The sequence below is a fragment of the Spinacia oleracea genome, chromosome 1 (genome assembly GCF_020520425.1).
Source record: "Spinacia oleracea cultivar Varoflay chromosome 1, BTI_SOV_V1, whole genome shotgun sequence".
Taxonomy (NCBI): domain Eukaryota; kingdom Viridiplantae; phylum Streptophyta; class Magnoliopsida; order Caryophyllales; family Amaranthaceae; genus Spinacia; species Spinacia oleracea.
The window spans coordinates 34,465,206-34,484,640 of record NC_079487.1 but is presented as its reverse complement, the minus strand read 5'-3'; the positions used below and the strand labels follow the sequence as shown (position 1 = coordinate 34,484,640).

Genomic DNA, 19,435 nt, shown 5'->3' with positions numbered 1-19,435 from the left:
TTAGGGGGAGGCCGACCAAGCACGGTCAATGCGAAGAGAGCACAAAATTCAGATTGACGAGCACAATCTATTATTCCGAACTATTCCATTTTTATAATAATTTTTTTATTAATTAATGAAGGACCTTTTGATAATTTAAATTTCTACATAAAGAAAATATTTTCTGCATTTAGAAGCTATGGAAACAATTAGGAATCCCAAATCCCAAACAATTAGAAACAATTAGGAATCCCAAATAATTAGAAACAATTAAGAAAAGGAAAAGAAAAGGAAAAGTGAAAGAAAATAAGAAAGATAAATGGAATCCCAAATCACCCAAAACAATCAGGAACGGGGAACCCCCTAATTCTTTTTCGATCATAAACCCATCCAAAAACCATCGGACTTCATTTACCCAAAACCGAAAAACAAGTAGACCCCCTCCATAGCTTTTTTTCGTCATTTTCCTTCTTCCCTCCTGTCCTTCGATGCTGCGCTCTCCATCGATTCAACATCATCAATCATCACCGTCAATTTTCCATCATCATCAGCCATCAACGCACCCTCATCCACAACCGTTAATCGAGATTGTACGGCGGCAAATCGAGCGGCCAACAACCACGAGCCACGTGACTTCATTAATTCCGTACACCCAATTTGAGCGGTGAAATGTTCGGTCGAACTTTAATGGAGGTTCGGGTGAACCCGTTTCTAGTTTGGGCGAGCACACGGTGGGTTCGTCCGGACCCGGCCTTGTCACGAACTCTAAATTTTCGGTTCAGTCAAACTCCGTTACGGGTTCGGTCGAACCTGTTTACTTTGTTTTTGCTCTGTTCTTGGCTGCGATTTTTGATATTGTTGTTGTTGCTTGCTGTTGTTGTTGTTGCGAGGATGGTGGCAGTGTGGTGGGCTGAGATGATGACGGTGTTGGTGGAGGGTGGCAGCAGGGGTTGGACTGGTGTTGCGAGGGAGGTGCGTTGGTGGAGTTGTTGGTGTAGGAGTGAGGTGGCAGGAGAGAGTAGTTGGGAGATGAAGGTGGTTGCAGGCTGGAGCAGGGGAGGGAGGATTGGTGTTGGTATGTTGATGCGACAGGCCTGTGATGTGGTGTAGGATTGGATATAGGTGGTGTAGGTTAAGCTGTTTTCTCGACCTTATTGTATAATTCCTTGGGCCCTTTCCATTCGTGCTCCAAAACCCGAGCACGTGCACCTACACATAATTAAAAAATTAGATATAAATTAGGAGAGAACGAGATATATAATAATAATAATAATAATAATAATAATAATAATAATAGAAATAAAAATAAAATTAAAAATAGAAAATAGAAAATAGAAAATTAATAACGAAAACTAAAATAGTTAAACAATAAAATTATAAAACAAATAAAATAAATAAATTACGGAATTAAGATCTAAAAACTTACAAAAATAGCTAAAAATGCTAAACGAAGTTATAAATAACCAAAATAAGAAATTATGGGAAATAAAGATTAAAAATACTAAAAATAGGATAAAACAACTCAAATAATTGCCTAATCACTACCATATGAGCGTAAATGTCACTCATCAGCTGCAAAATAAGGTTACTTGTAATAACCCGTATTTTTTAACATTACTAATAAGTATTATCTTATTAAAATATATTACTTTGCCATGAAAATATTTTATAAAACATATTTTACTAAAGATAATAATAAGGTTGTTAATATTTCATTACTTGATAAACTTATCAGAATTTAAATTGGGCGGGAAATATTTCCATCTTATTATCTAAAAAAAGCTACGGTTATAGATTTTGTTTCCATAATCGTAGAACAAAATCTCATACTTATCATAACCAACCTCTACCTCATTTTCTTATGATCAAACAAAATCTCCTACTAATCATAACCGATCAAGACTCAAATTTTCACCTCTATCTTATTTTGCTAGTGATCTTATCACCTCTATCATCTAACAAAAGATCATACCAAATCTCACCTTATCATTTTCATGCGGACTGATTCAAACTAACTAAAGATAAGGGTTATCACTTCCTAAATCTCACGCTAAATAATAGCAGCTCATCCCAAATTGTATTTCACTCCTCATCTAGCTCTTGGGTTGCACTACTTATAAATACACCCTCTATTGCTAACCTACAAGCTTTGCAACCCTAAATACTTATTCAGAAACCATTGGAGACCGCCGTACAAAGAAATCAAACTCAATACTCGATCGCCGAAACAACTCCAACCAACCTTCGGCACATTCGAATCACCATCAATGTACCGGAATCCACCGCGAAAAACACCAGCTCCTAGTCCTCATGACCCTCTTCGTAACCGATCTTTCATCTCTAAGAACCGTCGATAATTAAAGGTGCGGTAAATAACCAAAGTTGGCTGCTTGTTTATTCATATGTCCACCGTATATTATTTTGTTCAACTAAGTATCTATGTTTTGGCAGCAACATTCCACCTTAATCATGATCCCAATTTCCACGTGTAGTACATGATCACAAACTCACCAATTATCTCCTCTATTATTTTATTATTCTTTTAAAGTAGTTGTATTTTGGTAAAAATAAAGGTATTAATACTAACAATATTGCTAATGACATTTCTTCTTATCAATTTTTTTTTTTAAAAAAAAATACTAGAGAACACCTACTTCGTATTATAATATAATATAATATAGTTTATTGTTTTAACCGATATATATACTCTTACTAATATATGTACGTTTAGTGTACTAGAAATCCTAGATAGATAGTTACTAATATACAATGTATATATTTTTGTAGAGTCCGTAGAGTGGGAAGATATCTACTAGTGTTCGTGTGTTTGATTTGTGAAGCTAAGCTTAATAAGGTAAGCTACTACGTTCACCACTTTACTAAACCCTGTAAAGAAATATGGTTTTGACGTGAATATGTGCGACATGCTATTTGTATAGTATATAAATATGGGAATTATTATGATATGTGGTTCGTATAATTACATGATACATGTTTTACATGATACATGTTTTATTGATGGGGTTTGATAAACAATGACAATAGTCAAATTGGTGATTTACTTATGAGCTATACTCCTAGATTTAATGTATTGCAAGTACATAATTTAGCATGTGATGAATGTTTAAAAGTGGTAGCAAGCTAACCCTCCCTTGCGCCTACGTTAATCATTCAGTGGAGGATAATAAGTGGTTGATCTTGGTTTTATGATGATACGATGGAATAATTAACCTACTTGTTCGTATATGATCACCGGCACTCCCTATTAAAATATAAGTACTTAAAATGTAATACACTTGGTCGGTAAGACATCTTAGGCAGGATCCCCTAAGGTGATGAACACATTGGTGGTATGACACATCGTGTCTTAATATTATAGTCGGAGCTAACTAGCACGACCTAGGCTTATTCTACTCCTTTGAGTTAAAAACACTCACTGGGGGGTGTGCACACTTAAGGACTAAGACCTATTTTGGTGGTTACACCCATTAGGGTGGTAGTCTCGAACTACAATTATGGTGGAATTATCTTGTTCTCTTACCTCTAAGTAATTAATTAACTGTTAGTTATGGACTGAGTGCGTGTGCTTGTTACGTGCTATTTGTGCATGAAATGTTTTCAAGATAAAATGTTTTCCAAAGTAAGAAAAAGGTTTTCGAAAATGTTTTACAGGGTGAAGTAGTACTTACTCAATTTCCACTGATTTGTGGTTTCCCTTCTGTATATGTTTTTCCAATATACAGGTATGCGTGGCACGTCCTGAGCGACCGTTTCACAACAACTGGTAGCAAGTTATTAATAACGTAGATCACCTAAAGACAATCAGTTGGGTTTTATTCAATTCAGTTTGTAACAATATTTTGGGTAGTTGGTTTAAGTTATTTAATTATGACAATATTGGTTTATTTATAAAGGTTGGATTATTGATGGATAAAATAGCCTTACATTTGGGTTGTGGCCTAAATGTGGCGGTAATACCCTTAATTTATTGTTTTATGCTTCCGCTATAAGTCCTAAACAGGTATGGAAATTGGGGGTGTTACATCACTTAACTTCTTTTAATGTGAATAAATACTTATTTAAAAAAAATTGATTTACTGATGTATCATCGTAGGTACATTGCATAGATGCAACCACCGAAGATGGGAAACTAAGAAAATCTTTGGCGGGTGGTTTGCATTCTTATGGCAGAAAATTAAAAGGATACATAATCAATGGATACAAATTCCTTTCCACGGATCGCGATTGTCGTCTTTTGACACAAAATTCTGGAATTATGGTCGAAGCGGATGGAGAGGCATACTATGGAAAAGTGAAAGATATGAATTAGATTATTACGGAGATTACAAAGTTTTATTGTTTCGTTGTGATTGGGTAGACATTCATAGGGGTGTAAGAGCATATCCAAACGGCGGAGTATGCGTCAATTTCTCTAAATTGATGCATTCTGGACGATTAGATGATCCATTTGTATTCTCATCTCAAGCAAAATAAGTTTTTTACGTAGAAGATGAGATACAAAAGGGATGGTTGCATGTTGTTAAGAACAAGCCTAGAGATGTGTTTGATTTAGGGGATTCTTTACAAGTAGAGGAAGAGGGTGGGGCATTGATCATGCTTATCTTTTTATTGTTTTTCTTTGGTTTTGTATTTGTTCATGACATTGTGAGTCATATTGTTTAATCTGGTTGAATAATGAGTTACATGCTTAATCTATACTAACTTCTTTTATTGTCTACTAATGTCCAAGTGCCCTTACTACTTGTTTCTTTGATGGTGTTGCATAGATTTTTATACTATTCCGTAAAAGGGGGCAATTTTTCTTTATTTTTTGTGATTTCCCCCTTTTTTATTTGATTCGGTTCATTGTTTGTTCTTGTGTTACCGAAACTTATAATAGGTAGAGAATTGTTCATAGGAGTAGTTGAGCGGAGGTAGGAGCTATATGCATTTGGGAGGGTTAACAACTTTCTGAAGATTCTTATGTACCTTCATAAGAAAACCGAAATACATAACCAAACCAAATATGATTACAGTACAAGATAGAAAAGCACACATCGTATTGAATCCCTGCCCGTAAGTCGTAACAACTACCTAGCCTATGCTTAGAGGCTAAGAGCACATTTTTATTATACTAATTAATACCATGGTTGCTGTTAATTCTCTGGATCATGCAGGGACCAACCCTCAATACATCTGCAGTACAAAAAATATGGAAGGCAAGTTAGTTGATAGAATTATGACACAGGAGGGAAAGCAAATTAGCTTAAGCTACTTTTGAATATCTTTTAATAAAACTAACATGAACACGGTAGCTAAAAGGGGTTAAGGGGATTGTGAGATCAAGGATAAAAAGTATAATGAGTAAGAAAGTCCCCCTGCATGACAATGAATGGTATGAGTCTTGGTAAAATGAGTGATTGACTGATTGGTAGTATGGTAGTTTTGTTCTGTTTGGGTTAGTTAGGTATGTTGGCTAAGTTGTATGTTTGAGGCTTGAGGTAGGAGAGGTCCTTGTTTGTGGTTGTACTATGTATGGTGCTTGTGCTTGTTTTATTTTAATTCTGAAATTCTAGGCCTTAAGTTTGAGTTATTTTGGTAGCCGTTTTAAGGTCCACTTCCCTTAACTCCATGTCTACGAATTTCACAGCATGTGGCAAGCAAGTTGGCCAGGACTGGATCAGATTTAGTGATTCGGAAATAGATTTAGTGATTCGGAAACTGGTTTCAGTTGAGTCATTGAAAAGTTTATCTCGGATATTGAATCAAGTCTAATTTAGAACAACAATTGACTTTTGAATTTTCTTTGTTAAATGTAGGGATATATCCGAGTGGAGTATTATAGTTGTTGTGGACATTTATCAAGTCGAATAAGTAGAGGTAGTTTTACAGAAAATGAATAAAACAGAATGAAATTTATTTCAAGTCTGATGTAAGTTGTTTTTGTTATGTCAGAAAGGTTCAATTTAATCTGCCCTGCATTGTGAACTAAGATTACTATGCAAAGTAAGGCTGTTTTAGTTCCAACTATTTTTCTATGTTAGTGTGTTGTAATCTAAGCTAACTTATACGGAGCAATTGCTATCCTTGAAAATGAAAGGCAAAAGGTTTATGAATCTTAGTCGAATGAGTTTCAGAAATGTGTTGCAAAGCCATCTGGTGGAAGGTTCTCAGTGAGTCAGTCAGTAAGTTGGTACCAACTGTTTAGGCGTCTTCCATATTTTCAGATGATACTGGAAACATGTGTATGAAATGGAGCGGGAACTTGATTGACATTGAGGACCTTTTACCTTGAGGGTTGGACCTATTTCTTTTGGCATGAATATATTCAAAATGCCTAAAAATAGACGTTACTGAATTTTGATCTTGTTGCATTGGTCCTTTAGCAAGGACTGATTGAGCCATAGACGACTATTAAGAAAAATAGAACATCTCTCATCTAATTTTGAGTATGTTTAGCTTAACAATTACAACCAAGGTACATTTTCGTGCTTACCGTTTACATAACTAATAGTACTAACTAAAGTATATATGTTGCTACGTGCCTACATTTTTCTGTAAATCTAGCCTGTGATACATATTTTGCTTTATCAACTTCTGATATTGAATCAAATCTAATTTAGTAATTGAGTTGGTTTAATGACCTTTTTATTCATGGATGATTGTGTTTCTTACTTTCTGAACAGGAACTAAAATATGAGTTACAGGACTAAAAGAACATTGGTAGCTATTGACGAAGGGTCGAGCATTGTTGCATCCAAGTCCCCAAAATCTTCTGATCCATCGACCCAAAACTGGGGACCGTTTAGTCCTCCAACACTTGGAGTGTCACAGACATTTGGGACGGTATCACAACCCATTAAGCAACCAGTAGCTGCTAAAAAAACCATGGTTGCACCACAATCATCCTTGCCTCGACCTACTTCCATGGTTTCAAAGCCACAACTGAAGGCATTATCAAAACCATCCTTTACCCAGACAAAACTATCCTCTAACCCATTACAACAACCAATTCCGCCCACTCTTACAGGAACAACACAAAGTAGATGGTATAAAGGACCTACGTTTCCCAATCTGACTGAAATTGCAACACAAAAAGCGTCAACACCGAACCCACACCAGCCTACTATGCAGCCTGTGTTGCAGCCTTTCAAAGCTACCTTGCAGCCTTCTTTGCAGCCTTTCAAAGCTTCCTAACAGCCTCAAACAGCTATCAATCAGCCTCAAAAAGCTACCCATCAGCTTCACAAAGCTACACAACAACCGGTATCTTCTTTTACAAGTGTCAAACCACATTTAGATAAAAGAGCATTTGTTGCACCTTTGGAAGCAACAAAACATGTGATGCCACAATCTCCTACACCACCAGACACCATGGCAATGAAAAAGAGAACCGGGAAGCTTGCTTCTGGTCAGTTGCCTCCAACATACATGCATGTGAGTGAGAATGCATTTCAACCTCCGCGATCTCCTCCATCCAATCAGGTTGAGAGTGAAGTTATGCCAAATTACAACTGGACGAATTTGAAGAATCGGCTTCTGAGAGTGAAAATGAATTTGATCAAGGAGAAGGAAGTGATACTGCTGTGAAGAAACCAACACTTCGACATCGAATCATTATTCCAAATTGGCCAGAATCGAGGGAGTTTGATGAAAAGGAGTGAAGGAAATATGTCCTTCACCCAAGGTGCATTAAGTCTAATACCAAGTTTCAGATTAATTGCGAACAATTAATTCAGTGAGATCAAGTGATCGGAACAGCTAGCTGGAGCAATGCTTCCGATCAGTGAGTTCTAATGAATATTAAGCTCGCAACTTACTCTTGACTGAACCTACAAGGTCACACCAATGGCATGTAACAGATCACCGGATTAAATGAATCGGAAATTCATTTAATAACTTTTCGGGAATTAGTTGGAAAACGTATTATACGATACGACCTTGCATCGGAGTCGTATATCGTATCTCGAATATTCGTAAGCTAGGCAAAACGAATAAATCGTATCGTACGACGGTGATTCGTCGTATACGAAACAATAAATAATATATCGGAAATATATTAATTGCGGATACGAGGAGGCAACGCTGCCAGCCCAACGAGCCAAGGCGCGCAAGCGCGCAAGGCCCACTGGGCGTAGCAGCGAGCCAGCGCGCAAGGCCCATGCCTTGGTTGGGCGCGCGCGCATGTGAGGAGTAGCAGCAGCAGCGCACACAGCACGGCCCAAGGCCCAACGCCTGTGTGGTGCGCGCGTATGGGCTTGCTGTCCGGTTCTTGCCCTTGTGGCTTGGCCGGATAGTATTATAACCTAAGGGGTTATAATATTATTCTACACAAGTTTTCCTAACTTAATACACAATTAAGCCACACACATCAAAGCCTAAGGAGGAGAGAGAAACCCTAATTCTATCTCAGCCTCCATGGATGTGTTCTTCCCAAAAGCACAAACTCTTGAATGATTGTCTAAGCTACGATTATCAAGACGGATCTGAACATGTCGGTGAACCAAGTAGAGGAACGACAAGTGGAGTTCTTTGTTTGTGTTCGTTGACATATTATTGTGGAAAACACGCTTCGAATGTAAGTTTGCTTAATCTGTGCTTTATACATGTTTCCTGGCTTTGGGGATTGTTTCCGCACATGTTATTATGTTTAACTGTATTCCCCTACAGTGGTATCATGAGCCTTATGTTCAAAGCATGAATTAGCATGATTTAATTGTTTTTGCATCTGTCGAAAATTTTGGAATTTTTGTTGATTTTCGGATTTTTTACGAATTATTGGATGAATTGCGTAATAATCAGTTCCGAAATCAAACATGTTCGGTTTTTCGAGTTTTAAAACCCTAATTTGATTGAAAACGATTCTCTAAGATCAATTCATGAGAACGGAATTGCAAAAACAAGCCTCGAAGTGTCGTTTTATGGGTGTTTTTGTTATTTTTTCATTAAAAATTTAAAGTGTCGAACAGTAATTCAATTAAAAGGTCAACCTATTCTACTCGGAATTTCTTGAAATTTTGGCAAAATCTTTCTGGGTATATTCTTGATCTATGGTAAAATTTTCAGATTTTTCCGATAAGTATAAACCCTAATTTTGCCTTTCCCCAATTCGTAAAATTTGAAACCCTAATTGAATTTTAATTAATTTTGGTTTAATAATTCGGTTAATTGGGAAAGGGGATATAATTTCATGGGTCAGTGGCTAATTTTAAAAATTATTGGATTAAAATTTTGAATGGTTTCGTTAATTTTAATCGCACTTAAACCAAATTATTAAAAATCTGAAATTTAATTGTTTATGAACGATTTAAAGCTTCGGATTTTGTTAATTAAAAGTTCAAACTTTAATGTTGATTTGGTCGTTCTTAAAAGTTTGAATATTGTTAGCCCTTTGATTTAATATTTTACGAAATTGGATTGTCGTTGGAATTTATTAAATCGTTAAAAATCGTTGTTTTTCGAAAATAAAAAACGTATCTTTTTGAAAAATAAAATTAATGCAAGTTCGTGAAATTAAATTTAATTTTAATTGAGTTGGTCCGTATCACGAACCAAAGGCACGAACACAAGTGTGGTGGACGTATGGCTCGTCGAGCCATACAGGCTGCTATGCTTAGGCCGAGCCGCATGCGACACGGGCAGCAGCAAGCATGCTGCGTGCCTCGTGCGCGCTGGGCGAGGAAAGGGGCAGGCGTATGCTTGCAAGGGGCTGGGACGAAGCAAGGCACAAGGCCATGCGACGTCCAGCGCACGAAGGCACAACGACGCAGCGCAGGGGCAGCGACAGCTGCGGGCACGCGCGCGAGCGAAGGCCTGGGGGTGTGCGAGCTTGCTCGTGCTCCTCATGGGCCACACGCAAGGGATTGGGCTGGGCGCAAGCCAATTCCAACTACGTAATCGGACTTTTTCCTTGAAAATTGTTTATTTCGTTGGGCTTCGTATATTTGCATTAATTTGGGCTAACGGGATATTTAATTTAATATTTTATTTGCTTGGGCCGGGCCGCGAGTTTTAATTTAATATTTCATAATTAATTATCCGAAATAATTATTGGTTTGAGTGGGAGCCACTAAATGAAATTAAAATGAAATAATTATTTTAATTATTTTCGTAGGTCGCATTATTTTAATTAAATTCAATTTTAATTAGAATAAAGTCTAAGGATTAATAATTTGGAAATTGATTAATCTTTTAGGACGCGTTTATGTGAACGTGAATTTTAATTAATTCACGTAAATACTTGCATATTAATACATGGGCCATTCGTTTTAGCACACGAATGGGTGAATGCATAGAATATATATTTTATGTAATGCAGGTACTCCAAGTGACTAGTATGGCCATTTAGGATAGTTAAATACGGTCTGCGTACCGTTCTATCTTTGAATGTAAAGTTTTAAATATGGTCTGCGTACCATGGAAATTTTGATGTAATTTATTATTTTCCAGTATTTCTAAGTTTAGAACTTTAAGTTAGCATTTGAACGAAGATTCAAGACGATGCCAAGCTAACAAGGAGGTGATGAAGATTGGATGCTTTAAGACAAGATGTTTTGGGCCATACTAGATCACCATTTCTTTATGCAATTTAATATATATATTATGCGTGAATGTATGAATGTATGTATGCTTTGCATGAACATGTTGTTTCATATGAATCGATTAGATTAAGTTCACTAAATAATCGAACCAACATAGAAACAACTAGGTCCAAGTAATATTGAGTTTAAAAATTGCCTTCCAAATCAAGCACTTACAAAAATCTAAGGATCTAAGATAGTAGGTTTACGCTAAAGCGAGGTGCTATTTTAGTTGACTTAGGTGGTAAGGCGTCCTAAAGGAGCACGTTGATTGTGGTTTCAACTCAAACAACAATGGCATCATGTTGTGGCATTGGGATAAATTATGGCATTAATTTATTAACCAAGAGTAATTTGGAGATTACTAGCAATAGGTTTTGCTTACCTAAAATCTTAAACTACTTAAGACATGCTAGGACTTTTGGGGTCTTGGAATCGTTTCATTCTTTTTGGACCATGTTTTTGCCTTTTGCATGAATGAAATGTTTAATAGCTTTGATGATTGCGTGAATGCTTTTATTTCAAGTTATTAAAGTATGATAAGTGTTTTTCTTTGCTAGTTCATTTTGTAGAATCGTAAATCTTCAACTTTATTGCGTTCGGACAATAGAACTGCGATATTTCCTCGATCGATTGGTAACTATTTTGAGAGCGATTCTCAAAGAAAAGGAGAGTGAGAGCGTATCTTGAATGCTATTTTCTTATAGTGATCTTCATGGTTGTTTTCAAACTAGAATTTGAATGGTAGACCAATTGGACCTCATATGTTCAGAATACTGGGTAGTTTGGAAATAATGAAGTATTGAGTTAAAGACTCATGTATAACCAATGGATAACAACCAAATTTCTTTTGATTCGATAATGAATTAGACTCATTGGATGTTGTCATTCAAAGTGAACAAAGGAAAGGGACTTTGTACGCATAACAAAGTAAGAAGATCAAGCAAAGAGTAAAATCTTTAGGACTATAAGAAAACGTGCTAGAAAGGATAGGAAAAGGGAACAAAAGAAATGAATTCAAGATTCAATTTCTACCTTGAAGTTTATGTTAAAGAGAAACGACTTAGCAAATAGACTCCTATGGTATTAGATTACCGCTTGAGATTCTAACTCTTGTTAAGAACTCAAATTCCGGGAGCTAAGTCTGGTAATTGACCTACAAGTGGGAAATGAAGCAAAGTTGTGCTACATTGATTGTAGGGTCATCATGTTTGTTTTAAAGTCCTTCTAAAGGATGGAACTTAATGGTATTATGTTCCATTAATCATCATAATCAATTTCTGTTTGGACAACGGAAAGACTCACATTCAAAGTAAACAAAAACATTCGTTGAGTGTTTATTTGAATGAAATGATCACTTAAGGGTTGAATCATATGATTGATTAATAAACAAACGAATCTCTTCACACTCAAACTTCAGAAGGTTCAAATCAAACATTTTGATTTGTGTTCCACATATCTTTGGAAATGTCATACGACCATATCAACAAGTCAACATTATAAGATTCCATGGCATGGATTTCTGAAAGTTGGTTAATTTAAGACACGTGGGTCTTGCTTGTTGAACATGACATAAGAATGGACTATTGTTAGAAGTTTCTAGACAATGAAGTTCATGGGCCAAAGATGGATTTTATGACTTACCTATTTCATAAGAATTTGAGAAAATATGGCTATATTTACTCAAAGTGAAATGTGTGAAATGCTTCAATGTAATTCACAAAAGGGTATAAAATCAACTTGGCAAGAATTTTGGAACATCTAGGCTGGGTCAAGGTGATGTTTGCATGAGCCAAGAAAGATTATCTAGATTGTTTATGATGTGGGCTAGAATATCTCCACCACAAAGCCCAAAGAGGATACAATGATCAATACCGGCCAGCTGGGCCCAAACCTAGGAAGAAGGCCCAAACCTTGGAACCTAAACGAAATGAGAGCTCAACCCCATTTTGGAAGGCCCATCCCCTCTGAGAAGGCAGGTCCAAATTGCAGAAGGCTCATCATGGCAGGCCAAACGACACGTGTCCTAAATCCCCAAGGGGCACACACCCCACAGCTAGGGTTGAGGGAACAGTCCCCAAGAAACCCTAGCACTATAAATAGCTCAGATCCCAAGGTAAAAGGGCATTCAATTCATTCCCACCAACCTAAACTTATCTTTGCTCTGTCTTCTCTCTACGAATTACTTATCTCTCTAGCTTATACTTACTTAAGCATCGGAGGGAATATTCCTACGGGAATATTCTTGTTTTGCAGGTTGCCAGAAGTTCGTGCCAGGTCATACTTGATACCTCCGAGGAACGCGTGCCACGTCAGCACCGTAAAAGATCCCACAACATTTGGCGCCGTCTGTGGGGAGGTAAAGTGTTATGGCTGAACTTCAAACTGACTGCGGAAAAACCAAGGACCAAACAGAACTCCCAGCCAGAGAAGGGGTGTCTAAAGATGGGTCCAACACTCATTGTGACGCGGCAGCTAGCCGGCCCGCTGCCGCCATTTCTGTGCGGCACTTGTTGAATGGTGCTCACGAAGTCAATCTTAAGCACGATAATGGCAGGATGGTAGAGTCTTTGTCAGAAGATCCCGACTCACCTATGAAAAGACGCACCCTGGAGGAAGAGAGTCGGCATCTCAAAGAGGAACGTCCAGGAAGATGGACGAAACGAACTTCACAGAAGAAAAATGAGGCCCAGGGCCATTACTCTCTAGAGGCTCCTAGAAGACAGCATGAGAGCGTCATCTGAAGAAAGAATGGCCGCGGCTCTGAGGAGAAAAGAGGGCGAAGGAAGTCGTCCTCTAGGGGTCCCTTTATGTTCAACACGGCTCTTGAAAACATCCTCCTTGCTGAAGGACCGAGTCTGGGAATAGAACCGTCCCCCCGACGATTGACCACCTCTTTTCAACAAGCCCCTTTCTGTGCTTTCCACAACGACGAAGGACATGACACCCAAAATTGTTGGATGTTGAGGAAGATATTAACTGACCGCGCGGCTGAAGGACACCTCCGCCAGTACTTCCATTTAAAGGACGCGGACAAAGAAGTGAGCCCCACCTCTAAGTATTCAGACGAAAGAGTTATGGTAATATCAGGGGGAATAGCTGCAGGAGAACCATGTAAGGAAGGAAAGCAAAAAGGTCCATCTCATCTTCGCCCAGTACAGAAGAATCTACCCTCTGTAGAAATTTCCAAAGACGACTACAGAAGGGCGGTAGCGCCATATGATGATGACCCTCTGGTTATAGAGATTAAGGTGGCTGATCTCAAGGTGAAGAGAGTACTGGTGGACACGGGGAGCTCGTCCGACATAATCAGTCTGCAATGTCTACGAAAATTAAGACACAATCCTGAAGACATAGAAAAAGTGTACGGGCCCTTGGTAGGATTCGGGGGGAGAACCCTTTGTCCAATCGGCTCCATTTTGCTCCCGTTCTCTATTGGAGTTCCCCCAGTGACCAAAGAAGTTGTCATCAGGTTTATAATTGTAGCAAACCTCACCACATTCAACATCATACTTGGTCGTCCAACGCTCAACGACCTAAAAGTTGTGATCGTTCCTCATTTACTACTGGTCAAATTTGTCGGAAGTGACGGACGCGTTGGGTCTCTCTATGGAAATCAACAGCTGGCCAGGGATTGTTACTTATCGACATTGGAGCCAACGGCCTGGGGAGCCTCTCCGAAGGGAAAAGAGCAAGCTAAACCTCTGGCAAGCCGTCGTAAAACCCGGGAGATACCAACGGAGCACAATGAAAAAAGACGACCTGAGCCAGTGGGAGTACACTATGCTATAATTCGGGACTTAGCAGACCCGTCTCGAACGGTCCCCATTGGGGTCCACCCTGACGACCCCATGTCAGCAGCATTAGTGCCACTGCTCCGAGAATACAAGGAAATATTTGCCTTCACGGTAGAGGAGATGCCAGGCATAGATCCGGCGGGGGCCGTGCATAAGCTAAATGTGGACAGCGCTGTAAAGCCAGTACGACAAAAGAAGAGGAATCATGGAGAAGCAAGAAATTTGGCCGCCGCTGCCGAGGTTAAGAAACTAATGGATGCAGGCTTCATACGTACGTGTCAGTACCCAGACTGGGTAGCTAACGTAGTACTGGTACCCAAGCCCAATGGGACATGGAGGATGTGTGTTGATTACACTGATCTCAATAAAGCTTGCCCTAAGGACAGTTTCCCACTGCCAAAGATAGACCGACTCGTCGACTCGACGGCCGGAAATGCCATGATGAGCTTCATGGACGCCTACTCCGGATTTCACCAGATCCCATTGTGGCCCAAAGATCAAGAGAAGACATCATTTGTCACGGAACAAGGATTGTACTGCTACAAAGTAATGCCGTTCGGTTTAAAAAATGCCCCCGCCACCTTCCAACGGTTGGTGAAGACAGTTTTTGCAAAACAGCTGGGGAGGAATATAGAAGCCTATATCGACGACATGATTGTAAAAAGCAAACAGAAGATGGATCACCTTGACGATTTGAGAGAAACCTTTGAGACCCTCAGGACATACCAGATGAGACTCAATCCCAAGAAGTGCATATTTGGGGTATCCTCTGGCAAGTTCCTTGGCTTCTTGATTGACGAAAGGGGCATTGAAGCAAATCCGGACAAGGTGCAAGCAGTCATCAATATGACGTCGCCAAGGACGGTCAAAGATGTGCAACGCCTAACTGGATGTCTTGCCGCCTTGGGACGATTTTTATCTAGAGCTGGAGACAAGTGTCATTAATTTTTCAGTACCATAAAAAAAGGCACCCAGTTTGAGTGGACGTCGCAAGCTGAGGCCGCCTTCCTTCGCCTAAAAGAACACCTGCATACTTTGCCACGACTTGTCAGCCCTCTCTTAGGGGAAGTCTTGTATCTGTACCTTGCCATCTCATAGTACGCACTAAGTGCCTTCTTGCTTACAGAAAGGGATGGGACGCAACTACCTGTCTACTTTGTCAGCCACATGCTGCAGAATGCTGAACTCAAATATCCAACAGTCGAAAAGTTCGGATTCGCTCTGTTCTTGGCTAGTAAGAAGCTTCGTCCTTATTTCCTGGCTCATCGACTGATAGTATACACGGATCAACCGCTAAAGCGGCCTTTCACCAATCTAGAGGCGTCCGGAAGAATGCTCAACTGGGCAATTGAGCTTAACGCGTTTGATATTTTGTATGAGCTGCGGAAGGCAATAAAGGGACATGCATTTGCTGACTTCATTGCGGAACTGACCAAACCACCCTATTTGAAGAATGAGAAAACCCAGTGGATAGTTCATGTGGACGGCTCTGCCACTCAGAACGGGCCAGGAGCCGGCATTATCTGCGAATCACCAGAAGGGGATATCTATGAATATGCAATGCGTTTTAACTTTCCAGCGTCAAACAACGAAGCTGAATACGAAGCCCTGATATGTGAAATTCAGATGAGCAAAGCCGCGTGGGAAACAGACGTCTTGGTTTTATCTGACTCGCAGTTAATCGTCAGTCAAGTCAAAGGAGAATATGAGGCCAAGGATAAGGCCATGATAAAGTATCTGGAAAGGGTCCGTCAAGAAGTTCAGCAGCTGTCTAACTTTGAAGTAAAACACATACCCCGGTCTGAAAATAACAAGGCAGACGCTTTATCCAAGCTGGCAAGCTCAGCATCCTGCGACACGCCACGTCATGTATTCTGGGAGGTAAAACAGTCCAAAGCATCGACGCCTCGAGAACATACATCTTAGACCGAACAGCCACCTGGATGGATGATATTGTCAACTTCAAAATGAATGGAGTACTCCCTGATGATCCCAAGAAGGCAGAAAGATTACAAAAGAAATGCACCTGGTTCGAGATATGGAATGGAACTCTATATAAAAAAGCCTTCTCACGGCCTCTTCTTCGCTGCGTAACCCCCGAGAAGGGGCAGGAGGTACTAGAAGATCTTCATCAGGGATTATGCAGCTCTTACATAGGAGGGAGGGCCCTGGCCGAAAAAGCTTTAAGAACCGGATACTATTGGCCCACTCTCAAAGAAGACGCTCTCAATTTGGTCAAGCGGTGTGATAAATGCCAACGATTTGCTCACCTAATTCGACGGCCAGCACAGAAACTGACGCCAATCACCAGCCCTATACCATTCGCCAAAAGGGGGATGGACTTATTAGGCCCATATACGACGACACTAGGAGGACTGCGTTATGTAATAGTAGCCGTCGACTACTTCACTAAATGGGTAGAAGCTGAAGCTTTAAAGAACACTAAGGCACAAGATGTGAGAGCATTCATCTGGAAAAACATAATCACAAGATTTGGCGTGCCTCAGTCTATTGTCTTCGACAATGAGCCACAATTCAAGACGCCAAAATTGGAAGATTGGTTGGCTGACCATGGTATCACAGGATGTTTTGCATCAGTAGGACGCCCCCAAGCTAACGGACAAGTAGAAGAATTCAACAAAATCATCTCTGAAGGGATGAAGAAGAAGCTTGATGAGGCAAAGGGCTTATGGGCCGACGAGTTACCCAATGTTTTATGGTCTATACGGACCACGGCAAAAAATTCCACAGGAGAAACACCATTCTTGTTAGCTTATGGGGCTGAAGCCGTCCTACCCATTGAAATGTGTGAACCAACCCTGCGCGTCATGTTGTTTAATGAAGATGTCAATTGGGAAATGATGAAGGCGGCCTTGGATTTCTTACCAGAAACCAGAGGGAACGCGGCTCTACGACAGCGGCTATACAAACTCTGAATGACGAGGGAGTACAACAAAAGGGTTTCTAGAAGAATACTAAAAGTTGGAGATTTTGTACTTAGGAAAATGGAAGCCGTCGGACGCGCCAATGAACAATGGAAACTCACCCCTACTTGGGAAGGTCCCTATGAGATTTACGAGGAGGTTCGAGACGGAACATACCGGATCCAGGACATGCAGGGACATCCGATCTTGCGTACATGGAATGCGGATAACCTCAAGAAGTACTTTTTCTAGATTGACACTTATCTTGATTATATGCTTTGTAAAGACGTCTAGAACCTAGACGCACCATGTAGCATGTTTTAAACATTAAATGAAAAATTCCCTGCAAGCCGGCCTTGCTGGGAAATCCTTTAGGCAAATATGTTATCAAATTCCTCGCAGAAATGCAAACTAACGTTCTCCCTAGAAAAAAAAAAGACTAGTCGTTTAAAGGCCTAAGAAGTGGCCCAGATTAGCACCCTCACTAGGCTGATCACCTAGAACACAGGGGTTACACATTTCTAAACATGGCTATATAAAGTAGCTAAAGACCTCGGCAAAAAGACCAGGGCAGACATCTGACGTCTCAAGTCGGAGGCGTCAGACATAATCATAGCATCAATCAAAAAAAAAAAAAAAAGAGATGACAAAAGCTAAAAAGCAATAAGACGTTCAAAAGACGCCATGTCATTCCAAAAAGTTAGTCATAATTACAAAAATTATGCACAATGCCACTAAGCACGGCGTCATGAAAACATGTTCAAAATAAATACAAGACGCGTAGGAGCTTTCATTCCTCATCCTCGCTGGGAACAAACTCAGGAGGAGTGCGTCCTCCCTTTTGAGCCTTCTCCACCTCAATCTGATAGGTGAGGAACTTCTCGAACCAGCTGAAGGGACGTTCACTCGCAAATTCAGCATTCCATGCAAGCTCCATACCCCTTCGGGTTGATTTCTCACCTAGCATGGTCGACTGCTCGAGAACACTCTTTGACGAAGCAACCTCCTTTCTAGCCGCCTCCAGCTGGACTTCCAACTCCTTAAACTGAGTCTCAAGACGAGAAAATTCAGCTTCTTTCTCCTTGATTTTCTTGGAAAGGTCCTCCATTTCAGAAAAGTTCTGATCAATTTGCAAGAGACGAGCAGCGTTCTCAGCATTTTGGGAGGCCAGGGCGGTAGTCACAGCGTCAATCTGCTCCCGCCTGTCGAAGCGAAGTTTCTCCAACTCAGCAAAATGCTGATCGCCACACTGATTGGCCAGAAGACAGTGTCGAGCCTCTTCATGCACCAAAGCAGTACGCCACTTTTTCAGTGAGTCCAGCAGAATGAACATCTGCACAAAAATAGCAAGAGTAAAACAAAGAGAAACGAGTGTATAAAAATAAAGGCATAATGAAAATCACATCCAGTGCCGAGGACTGCATGGCAGCAAGCATATTCTCGGCCGCCTCGGGGAGAGTCTCAACATATTCGGGAGGAATGGTATTGCGCATCAACGTCATTATCTTCCTGCGGTCATGAGAATTGAACCCGCCTGAAGAAGGGATCTGATCCAATTCAGCATCAATGTCTTTCTGAGGGTCGGGAATTTCTATGGGAAAAACAACGGCCTTAGAATCCCTGGGGGAAACTAGAGAACTGCTAGACAAGGAACGGCAGGTGGTTACGATGTTGGAGTAAAACTTACCCCCAGAATTCCTAACTCTTTCCGCCGCCTTCAGAGGAATGTTTCGGCGGACGGCTTCAGGAATCCCCACAAGAGGATCAGCCGTCTCTCCAGCTTTCTGGACGCTAGGAGAAGCGGGTGCAGCCTTGGGGACGGCAAACACCTTAGGAGCCTTCGAAGCCGCTGACTTGAAGACGAGCTTCCCTGTGCCGCCAGCCCTGCGCTTAGAAGAAGGAGCCGCGTCTGTGGCTGTCTTCCTCGCCTTCTGAAGAAATGAGAACATATAAGTTGCAAAGAATAAAGGGAATTACATAGGAAGCTTTGATCAATACCTTCTCCTCAGCAGGAGGGGGAGCCATTTGCTCTAGGATGGCTTGCTCGGCCGCCTGCTGACGCTGCCAAGCCTTATAGGTGCTGGCGTCGAGTACCTTCGCCAGCCAAGACGGCATATCCACTTGGCCTTTGGAGGCATCGTCCAGCTTATCCATG

The 19,435-nt window shown here is 40.4% G+C and overlaps 1 long non-coding RNA gene across 1 annotated transcript; it reads left to right on the top strand.

The window, feature by feature from the left end:
* Positions 1-1,973: 1,973 nt before the first annotated feature.
* Positions 1,974-3,943, top strand: LOC130465808 (uncharacterized). The gene is made up of 3 exons (XR_008925823.1): positions 1,974-2,342; positions 2,767-2,833; positions 3,723-3,943. It is a non-coding gene; the product is annotated as an uncharacterized lncRNA (long non-coding RNA).
* Positions 3,944-19,435: the final 15,492 nt, after the last annotated feature.